The sequence below is a fragment of the Chanodichthys erythropterus genome, chromosome 12, assembly GCF_024489055.1.
Source record: "Chanodichthys erythropterus isolate Z2021 chromosome 12, ASM2448905v1, whole genome shotgun sequence".
Classification (NCBI taxonomy): domain Eukaryota; kingdom Metazoa; phylum Chordata; class Actinopteri; order Cypriniformes; family Xenocyprididae; genus Chanodichthys; species Chanodichthys erythropterus.
The window spans coordinates 15,587,786-15,600,465 of NC_090232.1; positions in this window are offsets into that span (position 1 = coordinate 15,587,786).

Here is a 12,680-nt window from a genome sequence, read left to right on the forward strand (position 1 = left end):
ATTAAGACATAATTTCCAAAACCACACTGTACACAACTATCAGTCTTTGCATGTTGCAATAGCACAACAATGCTGCGCATAATACACACTTTAAGATGATGATGACAGGAAAATGAGTGAGAGATGACTGAAGTGTTTATATCCAGAAATATCATGGTGCGAGCAGTCCTGCTTCACGAATCAGAGGATCAGGCTTGTGTGATAAGGGATCTACCAGTCGATCATTTCCCCAGCACGTCGCTAAAAACACTCTATACATCTCATTATGTGCATACTATCCACCCTAAATAGTACTGAATATTAATAATGTCACATAGTATGCACGTTTAGACACAGACACTGTCTTTACAGCACATGGAGCGCGATAATGCACAGCCGCGCCAAACATACACGAAGAATATAACCAGTTTAACCGCCATCACTTCAAATTATTTATTAAATTTAGCTCTTAATGCGAGCTCTGTAGTCTCACCAATAATTCACCAAGGCCGTTCAAACATTTTCAAGACATTTAATTCGTAAAACGACTTTGATTCCCGAACTGGTTCTGATCGAGGCTATCTATCACTGTAACCGGAAAATCTTTTACACTGCGTGGCTCATTCCGGAAGCCAAAAACCCGGAAGTGTGAAAAAGGTCTATTGACGCGATTGTATGACGTGTTAGTATGTCCCAAAGCTTGTCTACTCTTTTGCTACACACTCAATAGTAAGTACTTTTTGTTCACAGAAAGAGTACATACTTTTAGGGCGTAGTATAAGTAGGCGAATTGGAACGCAGCATCAGACACCAAATATTTCATAACACCGGTGTTACAATATATTCCGTTCCTGAAATATTCTGTTCCACTGGGTGGCGCTTACGCGAATATTCATGATGTCCTCCTTTTGTGGGCGTGTCCTTGAGACAACGCGCAAGCGAATGGAACTGAAAATATTAGTAGACGTTTCTCAAATCGCATCGGTTTAATGGGTTATTTCGAAGGTAAAAAAATATTCCTTTGGAATATACCTTTGGAACTTAGTTTTGATGACAGTCTTCATGCCAGCAGCTACTTAAAGAATGTTATTTTTGTTCAAAATATTATAATTATGATAGGAAATTATAGTTTAGCTTCATTATATTTAAAGTTTGACAAGGCAGGATATTGCAATACAAAACCCTGAAATGTGTCAAATATGACACATAAGCTACTCAAACAACCTTATGTAGGCCTACTTGATTTAAAACAATTTAAAAAGCAGTCAAATAAAATAATTCTGATAATAATAATAATATATATATATATATATTTTTTTTTTCTGTGAGGTAATACAGCACAAATGAACAGAAAAAAATAAACAATTGGGTAGCTCTGGCAGTGTGTGATCTAGACATAATGAAGGCTGTTCCCGAGTTTTAATATTTACCTCAGTACCTCACATTTAGCATTTCCTCTTTTCACACATTGTTTTGAATGTCTTTTCAATTTGAGTTACATCAATTACTACTGTACTTGTTATAACATTTAATGTAATTAGTATTTATATGATTTGTTAAAAAAAAAAAAAACACCAAAAAAGAAAAGTCATTTTTCAGGATAATATTTTAAAGATAATTTTGTACAATCCAAATGAGCTTTACAGATCTTTAGAAAGGGTTTTAACAATGTCTGTCATGTTTTTCAATTATTGCACATGCACCTATAGGTCAATCAAGGTCAGTTACAATAACTTAGGACACTAAAGAGTCCTTTCTACTTACTCTGAAAAACACCAGAATAAAGAAGCCCAGGGTCTCTGATCACCTGTGTGAACGTGCCTTATTCCTGCTGCAGGAGACAAGAGGACTGCAGATGTGAACAGAGCAATAAACTGCAATGTCCGTAATGTAAGATGCCTGCAGACAGTGGTAAAGGGAGACAGAATGACAGCTGATTGCCCTTCCAGTGCCAAACCACATGTAACCATAAGCACCCCAGACATGTTTGAGAATGTGAAATGCCTTGGTGGAAGATTGGAGTAACATCTCACAGCAAGAGCTGCAAATCTGGTGCTGAGGAAGAGATGCTCTAAAGCAGCTGGTGCCACTTCAGACTTTCAAATACTCTGTTCATCGAATGTCTGTGAAATTTGTTCAGTTTGTCTCAGTTGTTGAATATTTTTGTTTGTACAAATACTTTAAGAAATTTGCTGGGGGAAAAAAAAATGCTGAAAGTGAAAAACTCAAATTTTTCGAAAAATTTTGTTGTTGCTTTGCAACAAAAATATGTGACAAATAACATCAAGTATTACTTGTTTGACTTTGTCATGATATCCAGTAAAATATGAGAAAACGGGAAATATTTGTAGTTTAGAGTTGATAAGGGTAGCCTTACTGTGGTGATAAACACTGAAAATATCCAAATAGTCAAGAAATTAAGGATGACAAAGTATATTCACACCAGGCTATAGCTTATACACTTTTTATTAGGTCACAGATACATTTGTAGAGGTTTATTTCAAGTTGTCAACACTATGCAGTAGATAGTCACAAAATGAAAACGAAGGAAGCAAACTATCAAACTATTCAAAAACTTTTTAAAGCCTCACGAATAAAAACGCTACACAGAAAACACATCGGTGTACAAGGTTATTCGCTCATGTTTGCTCTGCTGTATCCTTCTGTTTATCTGAATGCCTGTACTCAATCAGGCAAAATAGCTCAGATGATCATATTAAACAAACTGCATTGCTTTGAACATGTGAACTGTTGATTAACACTGAATATGTTATTACCTTTTCGAAATAATCCATTAAACCGATGCGATTTGAGGAGCGTGTACTAATATTTTCAGTTCCGTTGTCTCAAGGACACGCCCACAATAGGAGGCTATCATGAATATTCGCGTAAGCGCCACCCAGTGGAACAGAATATTTCAGGAACCGAATATAGCCAATTGTAACACCGGCAGAGCACAGCAGCTCATTTGCATTTAAAGGGACCACACTGAAATGGCTCGCTTTTGCTCAACCACTAAAAGTGGCAATTTTAACATGCTGTAAAAAATTATCTGAGGTATTTTGAGCTAAAACTTAACATACACACTCTGGGGACATCAGAGACTTATTTTACATCTTGTAAAATGGGGCATAATAGGTCCTTTTTAAAAGATTTTCTCAATTAAACTCTGAATGCTGTGTAACCTTTTTTTTTTAAGGGAGAGGGGAAGAAAAGGAAGAAAGCAACCTCATGTAGCATGTTTCAGCATAAGATTGATGTAAAAAAAAGTATACATCACACACTATGCACGATTTGTAAATTTACGCACCTCGTGATCATTTTTTTTCAACCATTTCCAAATACACCAGCACAAACTAGAGGACATATCCCTTGATGCACATTCAAAGGAAACAACATCTTCATGTACAGAGACCCATAGTGGATCCAGCAGCTGCAGGGTGAAGGCACAGCGCCTTTGTTGCCTAATTGACTGCATGTGGCGGAAATAGACATGAATGGGGTGTCAGACCGGAGCCAGAATGGAACATTTGGATGCGGAACTAAAGAAGCTGCCTTATCGGTGAACACATACACACAGACCGTTCGCTTTTACAAAGAGATAGAGGAGACATGCACACATACACACAGCCATGAAAAGACTGAATCCAGTGTCCTGTGACACTCTGATAACATTGGAGCAGTTTGAAATGTTTTCAAGAATGGTTTTTACTGCATCTCGAGACCCATCAGGACAATAAAACATTTTGGTTGAGTGTACAAATTTAGATTTATAGTGCTGTGCTTCTTTTGAACAAAATAAAAGGCTGATAAAACTTTGAACAGGCAAGATGGAAACCTACAAGATGGTAGAAATAGTGATTTATTTGTTCTTGTACGGTGCACATTAGATTGGAAAGATGTGCACACTATAGGGGGAATTGTGTCTGCTGATAACATTGTTTATATTGTTTTAGCATCTAAATTTTGGAAATTAGGAAATGGATCAATAAATTCATTTATTTTTTACAGAAATACATGCAAGAGTGGTACAACCGTTCAGTGAATTGGTGCCTTTGTGTACCAGCAAGCATATTGTTCATTAATGGAGCTTATCCATTCATTTTATGCTTTTCCTGCAAACCACTTTTGTGCTTTTCTTTCAGTCTAATGACATGCAGCTTGCAAAAGCAAAAGCAATTTCTGCTTATTCCCGTTTCCTCTCTTTATTGTAGCACATGATTGCAATAAACATTGTTACAGGACATTTTGCAAGAAAATATGTATTTCCAGGGGCTCGTCGAATTACCATGTGTATGGTTCATTAATTTTGTCCTACAGCCCCTGAGCTGCAAGCCACAATCCTTGAATTCCTTTCAGAAACCTCAATTATGCTAACGAGATCAAGGCATTTAGTCCTATTAAACCTGTTAAAGTTTGCTGCATATCGTTCTGGCTTGCTAACTTCAGAGAGGGAAAGTGAGAGAGAGAGAGAGAGAGAGAGAGAGAGAGAGAATGCATAAAAAATTAGTAAAACATACAAGCAAAATTGCATTAATGCGATTAAGAGATTACTGAGAGCTGCACACCTTTGCAACTGTTTTTAGCATGCATTATAAAGTCACCGGGTACTCATTATAATTGTCACAAGGGTAGCTCTTTGAAGAAGAGCGTTAACAACTGAATACATTATAAAACTGAAAGCTCTACAGACTCACTGCTTTTCTTAGAGACGTATGGTCCCCCTGGCTTAAAACACTCAAGTTCTTTATGACAAGGCCCAATAGAGACAAAAGCCCATTTCAATCCCATTATGTTTAATTTTAGTCTACTTAGACATACTCTGTGCTATGATTATACAAGATTGTTGCATATTAGATGACTATAAACGTCAAGAGTCCTTGTTTTTACCATTCCGTAGGTTATGATGACAAATATAGATACAAAAGTATGCCTGCCATGTGTTTGTTTGTTTCTATGTTGACTTGAATGTGTCCTTTTACATTTTTTTTAATCATTAGTGGTCTTGGCAAGCATCACTATTATTATTGCTCATACTTGCAGAAATGAACTCCATACTGCAAATAGAGTGACTCTGGAAACCGTACAATAATTCTGTGGGCTCAAAATCTTGTTTGAAAACATCCAAGTCTCTTTAAAAACATGGTATGTATTTGACATAATGGAACTGTAAAGTGCTGATCTGCTGCAAACTAATGAAATATTACCACAGATATTGATGTTCCAGGCCTTCAAGCAACATGTACGAGAGCCTGTCAAGGATAATATAACATGTTGTTATTCAGTAGTATTTTGTATCGTCTAACACGATTCTGCCCGTTGGAACATATCAACTGCACATTTTGAAAAATGACTTTGCTGGGTGAAAGTAATTATTGGTTGTAAGTGTGTCACCACAGGGCATGAACTGGACTCAGTTGAAAAATTCTCTTTGTGGAATTGGATTAGCAGTTGGATGCTCTCTGTGTTTCCTTCACTCTCTCATTTTCACCCTTACTTGCCTCTGGGTAGAAAAAGTGAGTGAATGCTTTCAGCTCTTTCTGGATCGGATTAGTTCAGGTTAGTCAGAGGATGTGCGTCACCTTTCTTGCCCCCTTCATTGCCATGTGTGCACTGTGATGTCAGGTTTTGGTTGTGAAAGAAACATTCTGCCAGGAATCATAAACAGGTACAAATCTAAATCTCATTTCTGCCACTATGGTTAAGCTGCCTAGAATCCACATTCTTTGATACGTGAATATCCACAACACAACAAATATGCATAATGTCTCTGCTTGGAGTAATAATAAGATGTATTTAAAAAAGAAAACCAGCTTGCATACACTAAAATAAAGGTCCTTCACTGGCATCTATGGTTCCATAAAGAACCTTCAACATCCATGGAACCTTTCCATTGCAAAAAAAGGCTCTTTATAGTGGAAAAACATCACATTATTAAAATGTTCTTTACCCTACGAATAAAATAATGGTTCGTTTAAAAGTTCTTTTGGGAACCTAAAATGGATCTTTCATTGTGAAAAAATGAACCTTTTAGAACCTTTAATTTTTAGAAGGGTCATGACATGGATTTTTATTTGAATATGATGTGATGTAAAATGATTTGTCTATGTCTTGCTGTAGATGTCGTTATATGCATATGTATTTGCCAGTTTTCCTCAGATTTGGAGCTTATTTAACCAAGCTCCAAAAACAGTAAAAGAAAAAAAAAAAATGTTTTTAATGAGTAAAATGTTTTAAGCTATCAAACAGACCTCCTATACGAGGTCAAGGAAAATTTAAAGGTCCCGTTCTTCGTGATCCCATGTTTCAAACTTTAGTTAGTGTGTAATGTTGTTGTTAGAGTATAAATAAAATCTGTAAGATTTTAAAGCTCAAAGTTCAATGCCAAGCGAGATATTTTATTTAACAGAAGTCGCCTACATCGAACGGCCAGTTTGGACTACATCCCTCTACTTCCTTCTTTAATGACGTCACTAAAACAGTTTCTTGACTAACCTCCGCCCACAGGAATACACAAAAAAGGGGGCGTGGTCTTGTTGCGCTCCCACGGAGAAGAGCAAGAGTTGCGTTTGTAGAGTGTGTTTGTCGCCATGTCGTCGAAACGCTGTTATTTTCATCCCACAGTCCAATCACCTTTGTTTGGCCTTCCCAGGGACGCTGTACTTAGAGATCAATGGTTACAATTTATGTTTCACTCGGTTCCCTGAAAATGATAATTGTGGTATCCTTACTGCAATAGTTAATGTTGGACTGCAGTGCACATAATGGCCACAAGAGGGGACTATGTTTATGTATATGGCTGTTTTCCGTATGAGGTACTCTTCTGAGTGAGTGCTAACGTTGTACATTTTCTGTAGCTGCTTGTGGAGATTAAAGAGTTCAGTCTCTCAGGAATTTTTGTCTTTTGTGTTCATTCGGCACAACACCACAATAATCCACATGTAAAACTATGTGCAGCACACGTTATGGTTAGAGGCGTGACCTTTCCGGGCAAGATGCGCTAAACTGCTGTCGAATCACAACACAGGAACCGCTGGCACAATCAGAACTCGTTACGTATTTCTGAAGGAGGGACTTCATAGAACAAGGAAGTCATCAGCCTGTTTTTATGACAGTGGAAACAGCGGTATACAGATAAGTAAATTATGTGAAAAATACTGTGTTTTTTCACACGCGAAACATGAACACATGTTATATTGCACACTATAAACACAATCAAAGCTTCAAAAAACCTCGAAAAACAGGACCTTTAATTTCTCCTGTCATGACCCCTTTAAGAGTGTACAATTGAAGATATGCAATTTTTTAGAAGAGTAGTACAATAAAGCTCTGCTGTGTTTTGTTTTAAATGTGATGTAAGTGAATATATATATATATATATATATATATATATATATATATATATATATATATATATATAAGCATACAGAAAAAGGTCCCTACAACCTGACAGATATCACTGAAATAGGTGTCATGAGATATCAGACCTGTCACTGTGCCAGCCCTAGGCTCTGTAAACAGCATAGAAGAATCTATTGTTTAACAACCCATTGTTTATCAGAAGTTCTGTCAGTCATTTTGAGACTTCTGTCTGTCAGTCTTAAGGGTCTTTGGTAAGGGCTTGCTGATATCAGGGCTCCTGATATGAGGCTTGTGTTTCCACACATTTAAGGGTGGACAGCAAGCTATTATACTACCAAAGGGCATTGAATTTCTTTTGTAACTCATTGGAACATGGAAATGTAAAACCTTGTTTGAAGTTAAATGATCATGGTCGCTCTTAGTGGCTGAAATCAGTGTTCATATAGCCGTGCTCATTATCATACAAATGAGCTTGGATCTAATTAAGGCCATCCTAAATCAAACAGAAATTACAAAATGACTTGAATCCAATCAAGCATATTTGCTGTTCCCTTCTCAGAGACGTGGAAACATGTCTATGTAATTTTTTCTCCCATCAAAACCTTTCACTCTTTAAAAAACTTTTTTAAAATCAAAACTCAAATTATGCTAAATGTCGACCTGTTGTGAGAATAGACTGCATACTTATAGTTAACAAATGATTTTAACAAGCATGTGTTTTAGGATGTTCAAAAACCCATACTACCATGTTACTGACATTATTTCTGCAGTATGCATAGTGTGCACACTCACAGTGAGCAAAGGTTCTGTATGCATGGGCTATCCAACCGGAATACTACATTTGTCAATGATTTGTGAACAATACAGTGCAATTGACCCTTCGCCGGGAGTTTGATTGACAATCAATTTTCTCACCTGGGCTGGTCAATTCAACTTGACCTTCCATTTCCTTTTTCACTCATGATTTGATTGGAAAGACATATGTACACAAAATTAAATAATAAAAAGAATGGATAGTTCACCAAAAAAGGAAAATTTAGTGATCATTTACATATAGCCTCATGTTGTCTCAACCATTTGACTTACTTTCTTCTGTAGAACGCATTTTGAAGATCATCTGGGGTCCAAACAACATCGGACCTCAATGACGGCTTCTTTATTTTTCATATCTTCTTTTGTGTTACACAGACGAAAAAAAGTCATACAGGTTTGAAATTACATGAGCATGAATAAATAATGACTAAATTTTCATTTTGGGTGACTTATTCCTTTAAAACAGGGGGTGTCCAAACTCGGTCCTGGAGGGCCACTGTCCTGCAGAGTTTAGCTCCAACTTGCCTTGACACACCTGCCTAGAAGTTTCTGGCCTACAGTAGGACCATGATAGCTGATTCAGGTGTTTAATTAGGGTTGGAGCTAAACTCTGCAGGACAGTGGCCCTCCAGGAGCAGGATTGGACACCCCTGCTTTAAGATTACAAGAGAGAGAGAGAGAGATTACAATTGGACCCCTGCTGGTAGATCCCATAATTACACCATTTCGTGAACTCCAGTGACAGCTTCATTATATTACAGTAGATGCTTTACCAGTGCCCAATTTTTCTGGAGTGTGAAATGGGTTTAGCTCTTTGCAGCCTTTGATGTCCCAGCTAGGTTTGCTTCAGTTGATTTTAAGGAAAATAAGGGTTACTCATCATTTTTTAATATTCCTTATGCTATTTGAGATTAAATAAACCATCAGTGGCAACTAACACGCTACTCATTGCCAGTGGAAAATCAGGTGGGTGACATTCCATGAATTCAGTTACCAATACAACCCCCTATACTGCAGTTAATAATAATGACTGTTATTCCACCTGTTCCTCAGGTCTGCGTCTAAGAGAGACACTATAAATGAATATAACTATAAAAGAATAATCAAACACTCATCTGATGATACACACAGAAATATATGCAAAAGAAATAAAGGCAAACTATCATTGATTGCAAACCTCAACTTCACTAATAGCAGCCAGCATATATCAAAAACCCAACAGACAGTTTAAAAGTCAGAATGTGTGTGTCTTACCAACTAACCAACTCCTGTATCTAACAAGCCCTGTCAAAAGTCTCCTGAAAGCATCGTCTCAATGGAAGACTTTGAACTAGGACACTTTTAGGAAACTATTCATTAACACTTCATATCTGACTTGGTTTACTTATAGTGAATCATAAGCAGTGTTGGGTAAAGTTACTTTTAAAAGTAATGCATTACAATATTGCGTTATTCCTTAAAAAATAATAAATTGCGTTACTTAGTTACCTGGGCTGGTCTTGCTTGTTTGTTTTATAATAACAACAAAAAAGTTCTATTTTTGGCAAATATTAAGGCCTTTTTACAACAAAAGTGAAATGAATAAGCCTCAAGATGAAGGAAATGCATATTTATGCCTGTATAGTAGAGGGCACAGCTCGGAAAAATCTTTCAGCTGTGCCGCCTGCCAATCTGGATTAAAGAAGAATACGATACAGGAGAAGAAAGTTCAACACTCTTATTTCTAAACCTAATCTAAAGTAATTTTTTTGCTTATTAGTATGGTTGAATTAGATCATTGAAAGTCAGCATGCAAATATATTGTTTAATAAAGTGAGATGAAATACATAAAGTATATTTGTGTAATTTAATATAGTTAATTATTACAGGTTTGCGTAAAATTCTGAGAGTGCATTTCACTGTCCTACTACAAGAGTTCAGGAAATGCTTCATAATGGATTTCCTGCCCAGTTCTCTCAATGGTCTATGAAATAGTGATCTTTTAATAGATGCTCTAATTTTGTCAATTAAGGCTCAACATGGCTGAACAATGGGTATTAGAATATCAAGAATATCGATCTTGACATTTCACAAAGCTAAGACATGATAATTTGATAAATTGCACCTAATATTTTATCATAGGAGGTGGTCAGTCCCACTTTCTCTATCTTACCATATATTTGCCTTTATACCGAGTTGAGGAACATTAGCACTGCTCTCTATTGGCTGCTCAAAGAGTAAGCTGCTAAACGTCTTTCAAAATGAAATGCACTGTTAAATCCGATGGACTGTCACAGACTTTACTGTTGGGGGTGGGGGTGGGGTGGTGAGATATTTGTTCTTTCTCATCCTCTCGCCCTCTTTCTCTCCTTTCATTGAAAAATAAACGTCAGTCTAGAGCCAGACAGTGTGAATAATGAAATTCTTGGGCAGGGACGTCTGGGCAAAGAGGAACTACACATTCACACAACACAGTATAAATAATGGGTATAAACACAATCTCTCTCTCTCTCTCTCTTACTTATTAGCTGTCTCAACATAAACAGAGAAATGCCATGTAACTTACAATTACTGCACACAATTGACTCAGTGTTTAGCTTACAGCAACTGACATTAATCCACGTGTTGTTGTTTTTTATCCTGCTAAAATGACACTGTTGCTATCACATAAAGGTTATTAGCCCACGCATGTAAATAAACAGACCTTATCTATCATTTAATGTAATATTATATAGAAAAATTTTTTATAAATAAGAGTAAATTCTCATTTTTTAAAATTCAGAAAGTCTGGCCAGGGGTCATGGTCAGCACATCCTGCAGACAGTCTCTGCCCTGCCAAGCAGACGACCACTTTGGATCAAAGCATGGCACTGTCAATCTGCCAGCCACATGCTGTTGCTTCCAAATGTCTTCAGAGCCAAGATGGAGACCTTGCGGTCAGACAGCAAATGCTTGTTTCCACTGTAGGTGTGGTCGACCTACCAAGAAGCTCTGAAATTCTAGCGGATGTGAACATGCAGTAAAACCAGACGACTGTTTGTGTTTTATTTCCAACTCAAAAGTGAAGTCATAGATCTCTCAGAGGAAGAGAACATCACCCACTGATAGACATCATACAGGAATAAACCGAGATCAAATGGACACATTTGCTTAAATCTCAACTCAGAACACAAATGAGAATTCCCCAGCAGTTTCCAATCTCTTCTTCAGTTTCAGAAGAGATCTAAACATTTTCTCAATCTGTACACAAATTTACTAAGAACAAAGTCTCTAATCAAAAATCACACTCTGAGTTACACTATCCAAATTCATTTTACAGCTCTATAATCTTACTATGTGTTAACAACTGCCTCATTTGGGCCTACTTTTATTTGTCCTTTTTAGGAGAAGTTTACTTTATTATAATTAATGAAGTCTCAGGAGCAATAAAGAGCAACCTCTTGAGGAAATTTTCCTTTGGGCTTTTATGTCAGAAATATTTATATCATTGAATGAATGATATCATAACCATATAGAATGCAGTTGTTATTAAACCAAAACTGCAGTTTTGCAAGCCGCATATCATGGAATTAAATTAATGCCAAATGTTTTTGAAATAAAAAGCTTGTTGAATTGCACTAATTGAAAAAAAAAAATGCATTACATTAGCTGTGCTTGCATTTAGATGCATTGTATTTTTAAGGCTTGCGTTTTTAGGGGCTGAAATTCAACGTCGATCTCCATCTGCTGTTGGTCGTCCTCACCAACAGGTGCCGCTAGCGGCTGTTTACGAAGACCAGAGCAATGGCTAGTAAGTCATCCTTCATTCATAAAAACGGATTTGCAGAAATAGAGCAAGCGGTAAGTGAATGTGTGATGATTATCAGGGCCAGTATAAATGCAGAAAAAAAAAAGCTGCATTTATGTTTAATTCAGTGTCTTTCCCTGTTTAAGCTACATGTAAGCAGCTTTCTCTCCAGTGAACGAGATTATAACGGTGTTGCCCGATGCTGGTGTACAGATCAAACGTTAAATCTGAGGTAGACATATATTTCTCTCTGTTGTTTAGGTTCCTTAAAGGATTAATTCACTTTCTAAATAAAATTTCCTGATAATTTACTCACCCCCATGTCATCCATGATGTTCATGTCTTTCTTTCTTCAGTCGAAAAGAAATTAAGGTTTTTGATGAAAACATTCCAGGATTTTTCTCCATATAGTGGATTTCAATGGAGCCCAAACGGTTGAAGGTCAAAATTACAGTTTACAGCGATCCCAGACAAGAAATAAGGGTTTTATCTAGAGAAACCATCGCTAATTTTCTAAAAAAAATATATTAAAATTTTATACGTTTTAACCATAAATGCTCATCTTGAACTAGCTCTCTTCTTTATTCTCTTCCTTATTCCTCGTCTGGGATCATGTAGAACGCTTTGAAGCTGCAATGAAACTTTGCACTTCTTGGCCACACCAATAGATGTGTATTACTTCTGTATTTTTACTGTTTTTTTTTTTTCTTTTACATTCAAGAAATATAGTTGAGAATGTCTATTTCATAAATATGTTTAT